The sequence below is a fragment of the Cygnus olor genome, chromosome 3 (genome assembly GCF_009769625.2).
Source record: "Cygnus olor isolate bCygOlo1 chromosome 3, bCygOlo1.pri.v2, whole genome shotgun sequence".
Taxonomy (NCBI): domain Eukaryota; kingdom Metazoa; phylum Chordata; class Aves; order Anseriformes; family Anatidae; genus Cygnus; species Cygnus olor.
In genome coordinates, this window is record NC_049171.1 from 117,709,183 (window position 1) to 117,721,489 (window position 12,307).

General features: G+C 38.5%; 1 long non-coding RNA gene across 8 annotated transcripts in view; it reads right to left on the minus strand.

The window, feature by feature from the left end:
• Positions 1 to 12,307, minus strand: part of LOC121067127 — a 282,439-nt gene that overhangs the window by 204,120 nt on the left and 66,012 nt on the right. For 7 of the 8 annotated variants that reach the window (XR_005818115.1, XR_005818122.1, XR_005818120.1 and 4 more), the window contains exon 4: positions 3,902 to 3,983. The exons of the other annotated variant lie outside the window; for it this stretch is intronic. This is a non-coding gene — a long non-coding RNA (uncharacterized LOC121067127). The remainder of the gene's footprint in view (positions 1 to 3,901; positions 3,984 to 12,307) is intronic. 8 annotated transcript variants of the gene reach the window in all.

A 12,307-nucleotide genomic window follows, 5' to 3' on the forward strand; every position in this document is an offset into this window, starting at 1 on the left:
TTCATGCTAAACATATGGTGATCACAGAAAAAATATGCATTTCTTAAAACACAGGCCTGGAGAAAACAAGCGAGAATGAAAATAAAAAAAATAATAAAAAAAGGCAATGAAAAAGTTTTCCTCCTCCAACTTTGCTGCCTTATAGGAAAGGAAAATAATATTTACATTTTTTTTAAAGATGAAAATGCAATGAGATGAAACACGGTACACAGTTTATTCCTGAGGGCCACCACTAGGATAAAAGCATAAAGCCTGGGGACTTTGTTTACTGTCCACAATCAACAAATCCCGAAATCTCCATATGCAGCAGGTTTCTAAAGCTCTGTTAGTAATACTGTATATTGCTGGTCAACTCAGTCACCCATAGAATTACAGTGTAGGGTATGGATGCCGGTATTTTAGACCCAAACCGAGCATAAAAAACACAAAGTAAAATTCAGTGTCAGCACAAAGTTGACAGCGAATGATTATAACAGCTTCGAAGCTTGAAAAAGAGTGTAAATAACTAGGATCCCCTGCGGGCTCACTCAGCCTGCATACATAACAACTGTGATGGACAGCCACTATGGTAAAGTATAAAAAAAAAGTCACTCTGCAAAGATGCAAAAATTTCTCCTGCAACGAGTCTTAACTGTCACCTTTCTGACTAAATCAGCTACTTTCATAGAGAGAAAGTATCTATATTGTAAGGCGCACATTCTCGGAAGAGGCTGCTACTCCAGCAGGTAAACCATTAACACAGCCTGCAGTGCTAATAAGTCCCAGGAATTATTTCTTTAAAACAACCGACTCAAAGCTCCACGTTAGCCAGCCCTTCCTCTCCGCCATCACCCAATTAACTACAGCAAAGAGACAACCCAGATCACAGAGCAAAAGAACCTCAGAAAAGGCATGGCTATGAACGCCAGAATTAAAATCCTGTTATCTACCACGACACAAATATTAGCCAGCTTTTTCCTCATACATATGTACACATACGGGCCCAATATGCACGCACAGTAATGGCTTTAAAGTGCTGGCAAATTGCATGCGGGTAGAAGCCCGCAGCCCCTGCCCGCCGTGACAGCACTATGATTATCTGCTCCCCTCCTCAGCCATGGCAGCGAGCTGGGAGTAAGGCAAATAGGAACAGCACGTGCCTGCATGTGCCTATGGATGGCTACTGCATCTTTGCAAATTAATTAAGAAGAAACCTATTTGACTAATTCTTTTTTGTTTGTTTGTTTGTTTATTTACTGCAAGATTTCTATTTCAGATTTAAAATAGCAGGTATTAGAACTTTCCTCTTGACACACTGCCCTTCTATTTACCTGAACAAAGTAAATGCCTTGAAATCCCAGCCTTTGGTCACTGGACTATCTCTTCTGAGAGCTTTGTTTTTATTTAAGCTAAACAGGAGTTCATAAATATGACATACGGACATTAGTGACGATCAGGCAGTATCTACTGAGAAAAACAAGTACATCCAGCCAAAAAATAAAAGTGTCTCATGAGATAGTAAAAGAAAAAAAAAAAACAACAAAAAAAACCACGATTAGGTTCATGGCAAGTTACAAAAAAAGAGAGCTTCTCATCTTGCAAGGTGTCAAATGCTCCCTTCCTTCACTGAATGTAAAGAGAACTGACTGTTCAGCACCACCTGGGTTGTGGTCATCAATTTGGTGAATCAGACATGTAAATTATGGCTTTATAATTTTATGAGGTGAAAGAGTCACTGTAGGGTCTCTGAAAATTCTGAACATGTTCAAGGATGACCCTCAGCAAAGAGCTTACTTTCACCCATAGCAATACAATCCTTATGCTTTGCATGTGCTTTTTGATCTTTCTGCTGCTGTTTATTCAGAAGCTTGCAATTTCTGTCCTCACTTGAAAGAACAGTGATATCCAAAGGCCATTTCTGAAAGCCAGCACAGCTGCAAGTATTTGTTTTAGTCCACTTTGTTTTCTTTGTGCTATAAAAATGTGTCACATTTTTGAGATGTCCCTTCAATAAATTAATTAAAGTATATGAATGGTGGGATAGGTTAATCTTTTACAAACTTGAGCAGTGTTGTTCTATTCAAGGAAATCCAGCTCTTTACACAACAGTTGACTTGGCTGAGAGAGGAAATAAAGGTGGGCATCCAGCGCTCCGCTGGGGGGCCGCTGGGTTTTTGCTGGGTGTTTATTTTCTTTCATCAGGCTGACAACAAGCTAGTTCGGTAGACTGCCTCTATGCACCTCAGTTTACCTGCACAGTGGCAAAATAATTACTAGCCTATTAAGCATAGCTTTTTAGTTCCTTTAGAAAGAAAACAGTTTTATAAGATTAAAGGTATGGAAATTCTGCCCAATTTCACAATTTACATCTGACCTGGTAGCATTGCTGTTCAAACTGAAAGCAAATGATCTTTCCTTTTATATTTTATCTTGACACCATGATGCTAGCCTTCAGAAACTGGGACAATAATGGAAATGCATTTGCTTTGAAACAGGTCTTACTAAATCCACCATCTACAGGTGAGTTATCCCTGACTTGGGCCAGAAGCCGTTGTAAAAATCTTAGAAAGAATAACAGGATACAGCAGCAGCAAAATTAAACAGTCGTATTCATAGAAGAACAGTAACTGTAAAAAGGGAAATTCAAAGTTGTCTTTTAGTATTTCTTCCTAGGAGTGACCAACAGAGCAGCAAGCAAAGCAGTCCTTGTTAGCCAAGCTAAGTGAAGCCGGATTTGTAATCGCACAGAAATAAAAGGCAGAGCAGTAGATACCGGAGGTATTATTCCATACCAGAATTAGCATAACCCAGCACATCAGAATATTAAAATTTAACAGGGATTTCAAACTGTCCTTGTATCACGAGCAGAGAGTCATGTCACAGTTTTTTTTATTGGTTCAGCAGGATAGGTGTAATTGTATCAATATTTTAATGCTTGATGCATATTGTCTGTGATAAATTGCTTGCATAAATAAAAAGCACCAATATTCAATTGCCAATGAAATAATCACACTTTCTAGATCTTTATTATATCATGCATTATTTAATTACAATAATCAGAATCCTTTTGAAGGTAAAACAAGATTAAAAAGGTTTTGTTTTATTGGATCTATATATTTGATTTACACTTTATATGTTAGCTTTGCATTAAGAATTTATAAGGCATCAATTCAAATGGTGATATTACAAGAGTTTATTCCTTTTGTAATTAGTACAGTACTCTTAAAGTACTCTGGCTACGAGAGATAATATTTCAGTATTTTAATGAGCTTTTTAAGTATAATTGATGTAACAATCGTTGAATTACACATTTCTACCTGAAGAATAATGAAGGAAACATTTTAATGAGAAATTTAATCATTATTAGCAAATGATCTACTAAACTGCCATTTACTGACATTTAAAAGCTTAATAGCAGAAAACTGTATTTTTGTACATCTGCATCACTACAGATGATTATCTTCTCAGTTGCTCAGGTTTTCTGATATAACTTTGTCTGTTAGGCTTTTGTTGTTAAATTTAAGAAAAGCTTTCTTTAACTCACAGTTGTCAGCTTCATCTGGAAACTATGGGGCTTGACATGTATACAGATAATTTAAATAAATTAGCCTCTTTTCAGCCTTCAGCATATTTTAGTTTAAAAGGACTCATTCTTGGGAGTATTCATGTTTGCATCAGCTTTATTTTGATGAGTGCCCTGTAACCTCCCTGATAGCACCTCAGACATGGCGAGGCTACCACAGCATTGGCAGCAACATGTGAAGCTGCCATGTTTTCTTCACAAAATAAAAGACTAAAAAATGATAGTAATAATAATAATAGTAGTAGTAGTAGTAGTAGTAGTAGTAGTAATAAAGTCCCTTGATTTGTGGGGTGGTCATTGCACATGTGCCATGAGAATCAACATGAGTACAGGACCTACCTCACCCCTCTGCTTCGGCAGGACCTTCTCCACAGGCACACACCCATTCGACGCAGGGTTTTCACAGAGCTAAGACACTGCCCTGGAAGAGGATGGTGCCATGAAATTAGACAACAGAAACTCACGTTCTTCTAAACCTGCTAGTTTCTAAGTCAGCCTCCTATGATTTATTGTTGCATGCAATCAGGCAACTCTTTGCAGTTTGAGCAGGGGAGTAGAAGAATTTTACTAAACTGAGAAACTATCTCTAAAAAAAAATAGAAAAGGGTAGCAAATCACAGTGATAAACAGACATAACAGGTATATACAATGTCATATTCGGGATACTGCTCAGCTTGTGAGAAGCAGAGCAGGGGTGTGGACATGTGCTGCACTTAGCTTGAGATGCTTCTAAACCCAACTCCACATAAGGTTCCTTCCTTTTAAACTGATAGTGCTCTTATTTCTGAGCAATACTGATTCGTCATTGCAACACAGTACTAGACAGCGTTGGTCCACCATAGAGAGGTTTCATTTAATGAAATTAAAGATAAAATTGAGGTCCCATTTTGCTCTTCTCAAGTGGTGACTCACTCTCAGAACAAAAATCAGGAAAGCAATGAACAAAAATACATTAAGGAAGCATTTTTAGTAAGAGGTTTCCTTTTCATGACTGCAGTTTCTACACCCATCCATTAAGAAAAGTTTCTCTTCATGCCATGTGGGGAACAAAAAAATCCTTCTTTCCAAATGTTATTGGCAGAAAAGACTAGAAAATGGACAAAGGAGTCACTGGATATAAAGGGAACATTTCGCTTGCTAGTAATGGTCTTCGCTAGCTGTGATAGAGAGGTTAGAGAAAATCTAAAGTCTAATCCAGAAAAATAAACAACAGCAACACACCAAAACAACAACAACAACAACAAAAAACACCACACAGACAAAAAGCCACCCAACCATGAAACTAGGAAAAAGATGAAATTAGTTTCCTTACCAGGAAGATCTCCTCTACAGACAGACAATTAATTCCTATTCATGACACTACCTAAGGTAATTCAGACCCATCAAATTACTTATCTCTGGTACCTGACTGCCTCATTATCACATTTGGAAATATTAAAAGAAAAACTTCCTCAACTGAGTAGTGATACACTGGGAGTCTGTTTGCTCCTTTAGGATGAGGAGGATAAAAAGGGATGGAAGGGAAGGTAGGAGCTCCCGAAAGAATGCTCTTCACCAGACACTGCCCGCCTGTGTCAGGGCAGCTTTGCTTTCATGCACAAAAAGAACGAGGACCTGCAGCTCCATTTTGGCTCCAGATCAAAATCCTCGAAGTTCCAACAAAGCTTCCTGAAAAAATTACTCAGCTCTGCTTTTGCTTGCACATTCCCTCACTGTCCCCAAAAGACAGCAGTCTCACTTGCATAAAATGCTTTTATTCTCAGAGCCTCAAAAGGGATAGAAGGCATCAAGCACAACAAAAAACATTGCATCGCTGCTCTCCCCTTGCTCAGGAAGAATGCTTCTGTACATCTTCACTTGGAGAGGGGGCCTCCTCACATTCCCCAGCAAGGTTCTGGCTGGGCCTGCTGACAATCATATTCCAGGACAAAACTCACAGTATCATTAAGCAAGGACTGGAAAGACCTTCATACATGGGCGTACTGCCCAAAAAGCATTTAAAAAAGTAAAAAGTCTAAAAATTATATCCTGTACATATATATCCAGTCTCATAAATAAGAGACATTCAGAAAATCAGGTGCACTGCTTAGCTGTTGTGATGATTTAACGGAGCTACCAGGGAATATCAGCAAAAGTGACACAGAAAGCAGAAGTGGACAAAGGTGAGTAATAAAACTGGGAAAAAAATCCTTGAGCCAGAAATATATCAAGCCTGACTCCACTGATGTGTTTCCACTGCTTAGAGATGTAGTGCCATTCTCATCTGGCTAATTCCAATTCAGCATTTCTTTGATATACCTTTTATAATTTTCAGTCTAATTATAATGAAAATCATTTTTCAATGTAATTTTGTAATAAAAATGTTTCCTTATTTCTCATTACCTAAGAACATGATCTTGCACAGCTACTGAGCATGCTTACAATGTGCATAGTGTATCTTCTTTCTTAGCATTTAATCTCTTCATAGTCTACAGATGTCAAGAGGTTCAGATTAAGCTTGTTAAAGATCTGCTTCACTCTAACTCACTGATGATTATTTATTTAGCAGTTTTATGTAACCCTGTCATTGATAAGCACTCTATTAATTTGCCGAGGGACAAATCAACACTAGTTATTTTTCTACTGGCTATTAGATTCAGTGCTGCTGTTTGTTACAAACCACTTGCCAGTTAATTATAAATTATGGGTCCTCTTTGCCTATATTAATTGATATCTCCTCTGCCTTTGTAATACTAGACAAATAAATTGAAGGCAAGATTTATTAAGCAGTGCATGTCTTCCATCTCTTGATTAGTATTCTTTACTTTTTAAACATTTATACTTGTTTATACAGATTTGACAGCAGAACAGTACATTAGAGAACTGATCCTTGGGGTGTTTTTGGGGAGACAGGAAGACTTATTTAAGAGCTTCCCACAAATTAGGTTGAAGTGACACACAATTTAAATTAAGCGATTTTTAAAAGCTCCTTTTGATTTTGGAAATTCTTAGTTTACAGTACCTTTCTGTACAGACAAACTCTACGTCTTTTCCAGAAATGGGGTATGTACTCATCTGCATTCAGCAAGCACCAAGCATGTACTGCTCTGTTCTGTGTGTCCAACCTGCTACTCTTGAGTAGGAGAACATATACACACACAACGTGTAAAAAAAAAGACATGCATGGGTATGCACACACACAGAGCTCTATCTATCTGTAAAGTACCTCAGTTAATAGAGAGAGATTCTCCATTGGCTATTTTCATGCAGAAAGAAAAGATTTTCTGATTAGAGCTTCATTTTCCAAACCTGAAGTTGTAATGAGTGGTTTCAGAACAATGGGCTGTGGCCATTTTTAATTCGCACGAGTGCAAATTATATGAAGTAATTGTACAGGCTGCTCCATTTATATAGGATCACTAACTACAGGGAATGCACCCTTTCAGAGAGATGCTCACAGCCCACAAAGAAGCAAGTGTCAAAATTCATGCCATGTACCTTTGAAAAGAAACTTGATTCTTTTGGTGCCTTGCCAGTGCAAAGTGCAAAGGTATAATGCAAAACTCTGCTCTGAAGCAGCTTCTTTGGTTTCAAAGGAATTCCCAACAATTATACCATCACTGAAATTCACCCACAGGAACAAAATGCTCAGTCATTTCAGTAAGTTCCCATTTTACAGCATCTTATTTCCACTTGCCAACCTTTAAAGTCCACTCCTCAAGTATTCATCAGGGCTATAAAAGGTTTTACCCTCCTGCCACTTGACAGGTGTCAGGAACCATTGATCCCAGAGATTACGGTTACTCTCCAAGCCTAATTATGGACAGGTCTTTCATGCAATTAATAGCTGCATATGGAGTGCCCTAAGTGTTTTGCTATATATTACATTAGATAAATCCAGAGAAGGCACATTCATGACCCTGTGGATGAATGCCTTGCTGTATTGACTGCTCACAAGCAAGATCTCTCTCATTAACTAACTCTTATGATGCACTGATTAGTGTGTGTGTGTGGGGTGTGAACATCTGTATCACCCTCTGGAGGATGGCTCACAAAGAATGTTTGCCATAATACTACCATAGCTCTCCCAGCTCATGGTATATCATCTATAGCTCCATGATCACCGCCCTGTCATAATCAAAACACACAGAAACATGCACCTGCAACCTATCTGCAACTCAAGTGCTTTTTTGAGTATTTACATGAAGATTATCTGACACAACTTACTGAGCTGCTTTGAGAAACACCAAAAGAATGAAATCAAGTAGCAAGATGTAAATGCATTAAGGGCATTCTTGTAAGCACAGAGGAAGAACTTGGGTTTTCTATCATGGCAGAAGCTATGACCACCTGTCAGTAAGCTTCTCTCTCTAAACCTAAAGGCTATTTCTTTTTTTCTTGAGCATCTTTGTATCCCTGTACACGTCCAGTGCAGCTCAGATTAGAACAGTCAGAGAAGCCCTGCTTAAAAAACAAATGCAAAACTTATTAATGCTATTTGTGTACTTCACCAAAGCCATTATCAGATTCCAATCATTAGTAAGGTTTAAGAAAACGTTTTGAGACCTGCGGACAGACTGTACAATGGAAATGGGATCACAAGAAGTAGTAGTTATTTCAAAAAATAAATCCAGCTACCTTATACCTTAATAACTAGGCACTGATTTGGAAGAATAGTAGCAACAACTATTTAACTTTGTGAACAGGATTATATTGAAGACTGAAGTAGGACAGAACAATGTCAGAGATACCCAAAACAACAAAGGCCACACAAAACTTCGAAGCAAATGCAATTGCAGTGTGACCAGGCAGAGGTGAAGTCAAACTGAGTGAACGAGCCCTCTCTTAACCAGACCAAAACCAACCTCAAGCTGCTAAGGACATATTCGACACGAGACTTTCCTACGTGCAGGAGGGTAGTTGAAGAAAGAAAACTGGATGCACAAACTGTTCCTTGAGCCTTAAACAGAAGCAGCAGAGATGAAAACTATTATGGTCAGACTTTAATTGGTTCTGGAGCAATTTGGCTATTTGTCCGTGAAAAGGCAGTCGTACCTGTGGAGTCAGCAGCGACAGAGCATTTATCACCAGGGGAAAAGACATGCACGCTTTATGGGCTGCACAGCATGGAGAGGTTGGTGGGGAAGGGGCTGGGAGAGGGCTGCTGTGCTGCAGAACCAGGGTCTCCATCAGGGCTCTTTTTGGTCAGCTCCAGGGCTCTTTTTGGTCAGCTCCGTGCGCAATGTGGCTGCAGCGAGGGGCCCTTCTGCGCTCTGCCAGCGGGTGAGCGAAGCTGCAGGTGACACCAAAACCTCCAAGTGGCAGCTCCACACTGCAACCAAACAGCCACGGTGATGGCAAAGGGTCCCAGGTAAGGAATGGGTAAACCTTTTCAAATGAAATAGGAAGTGACCTGAACTGTTGCTGTAAACCAATTTTTTTCCAGATTCACAGAAGTTTGAACAGCTTTCTTGTTCTATTTTCCATTTTCTTTCAGAAGAAATGTAAAATTGAGGCCTTGACCACTCAAGGTCATTAAAAATCCCATTAACCTTTTCACAAGGTAGGGCTTAAGTAGGGTTAATTAAGCAATATTGCTTCACAAGGGTCTGAAGAAGCATTTTTCTTTCTAGTTTCAAAATATATGCCAGTGGGTTTGCATGCCTCCCACAAGTTTTGTTTTAATTTTGCACACACACACAAAAGCAGAAAATAATGCAAGAGCCCAAATTCACCTGGTTCAAATACACACCTTGAAATGCATGGGTTGCATACATCTGACTGAAAATGATACCCATGATCATTTAAATGCAATTCAGGGGCCAATAGAATGGTTTATACACCATGCAAAATGTTCTGAAAAAATGTTTGTACACTACAGAAATACTCTCATTGCTATAATGAATTAAAGAAAATACTGAGTCATTTTCCTCAAACCATAAATAATCATTTACACTTATTCATTGCTGGGTGCTGTAAGCATTCTCAGGAAAAGAACTCAAAGAAAAGATAAATCAGTCATAAAAAGTGAGAGAAATATGATAAACTATCTATTAGGCCAGAGAAAAATCTGCCACACAGATCTTGGAAACTGTCACCAGACAAGAGGAATCTGTGACTTCCATCTGTAACTGCCTTCAATCACCCTCCTCCGTACCCTTCATCAGCACACCCTGTACACATTATTCTATAATTATCAACATATACTGATAGTAATAGCCAGCCAGAATCCCGTTTGCAAGGTTCTTCTTAAATACAAGGGGGATGCAACTCTGAACAGTGCAACACAAAACTTTCTTTTTTACGGGAACCTAAAACTACCTGCAGACAGAAGTCATAGCAGAGGATAACCTGATCTCACATGCTGGTAAGTCATGGCAAAGCCACCTAGCAGCATGCAAAAAAATAAACTTTTCAGCCTGCTTTGTTCAAGAACTTAATTATGTAATTAATTAAATCAGACAGTAGCAAATTCAAAACAGATAGCTCCCCCCCACTACCCCTCTGAACAAATAGACTACAGGACTTCCTGCCACAAGATATTCCTGCTAATAACTTAGCTAAATTAAAATCATTAGGCATTTATGTGGCTAGCAAGCATATGTAAGAGCAAAATACACAAATAAATGCTAAAATAAAACATGTTTTCACAGGCACAGATTTATCAGAGAGCTGAAGGGGATCATATCTCCCGCAGTAACAGCAGCACCAAGTGGCACGTCCCATGGAAAGGTTATTAGAAGTTACGGCTTTGGCACAGGAACCTTTTCCTGAAACACTTCCTATTAAATACAAGCAGAGAATGGCAACGATCACTTCCAGCACAAATTTGGAACTTCTGGGGAAAGCTTCTCTGTATTTTTTTTCTCTCGCTAATCCCCTAAACTACCAGCACGATGGTTCATGGCAAGCTGAGCCAGTGCCTGCGTGTACGAAGTCGTGGAAAGGGCACAAACATTTCCTGGCAGTGAACTGAACACTGCACACCGTCTGGTTTGGTTTGTGCCTGTAAAATGCAGTGATACTAGTCAAAGAGAATACACAAATTAACATCTATTTATCCAAATAGTTGAACAAGAAATAAAAATATTTTAAGTCTTGACTTTATCCTAGCTTGGATAAATCTAGTTGATTTCAATGACAGCCCTCAGTCCACACCAAGACTTTAAAAAGTTGACCTATTCTGAATGTCCTTTTTCACCGAAAATTAAAAAGTAGTACATAAAAACTATGAAAACTGAAAGTCCAGGTTGGTTGTGCAGATGGGGGGGTGGGGGGGGGGATGTACACATGATGTGCTGTACTCAAAAATATCTCCATGCTATGCAGAGAGAACTCAGACAGAGAGGCGACTTGCCCCGAGCCACAGAAAAATTCAGCATCATATGGAGAATTAGAAGACACATGGTTTTAGCCCTGAAACCTATGTTCTTATCAGCAGATCACACATGCCTATAATACATTACCTGATGGGACCTGTCTTTATTGAGAGGGAAGTATCTATTTTCTGGTGGGAAATACTTCTTAGTTTTTGCTGTTAATATTCATTTTATGAGTTTTGTAGCTGAAGATCATTAAGAAAATCTTCTTGGGATTTCACTACCATTACCAAAAAAAAAAAAAAAAAAAAGGAAAAAAATAAAGAAAAGCACAGAAGAGTTTTGATGCAAAATTTACTTAAGTGTGTAAATTCTCTGTTTTTCCTCTATTTATTTTAAACCCAGAAAGGGTGGATAAAGGACCTAAAAAATAAATGCTGGATGAATAGGGCTCTTGAGCTATAGAACTTGTGCTGTGAAAATCCCACTTTGTCTGGCAAACACTATTAAACAGAAATCTATGAACAGCATTTTTTTTTCCATTTCATACAGGGGGAAAAAAAGAAATCAGATCTGACCCAGTGACTTCGATGACAATGGCAAGAGTCCTACTTTGTACAGTGAGTTATAAAGACAGATTTTTTTTTACTCTTGGGTGGGCATTTTAACATTCCTGGCAACAGAGCTTCGCTACTAGACTTGCTGAGATCACTTACTGGAGCTCTGGTTACTGGCACCAGTGACTCTGGGATGTCAGAGTAACCCTGACGAGCCCTGCTGGTATTTTTTTTTTTCTTTCTTTTTTTTTTCTTTCTTCCAGATTGGCTTCTAAATTACATGATACAATTAAGAAAGCATTACCAAAGTGCAGTTTGCTATCGTTGTCATCTCTGTTTTTGAATACTTTCTGGAATTTGAGTTTTAGGTACACAAACTTCATACTTTTACGATAATTTGGGTCATTTCCAATTGGAATTCAAAACCAGGTGTCAGTGGTGAAGTGCCTCAAGGCTATCAAAATAACTGACTGTGTCACCTTGTCCTCCTAATGATCCTTATATATTTAACATAAACATCATAAAAGTAAGTGCTTATTCAAGCAGGACCACTACATATGTTTACCTGGGCTTGTTTTTCTAACTTGCACTGACTATAAAAAAATAACTGGAAAGAGAAAGAAATGTTAACAGCTACAATAGAGCATCAAACTATAGATTTGGAAGTTTGATGCTTGATGATGTTTCAAATAAACCCCAGAAGCTATTCTTGTGGGGGGTCATAATGGCACATGCGACCTATTTTGAGACCATTTCTTTTCTTACAGTGCTGTGTGCTTCTCATTATAATGATAATATTCAGCATTTATATGGCTATTTACATCTTTTAAGCACTGTACCAACAACTAATTAATCCTCACAACACCCTGTGGGGTAGGTAAGTATTATTA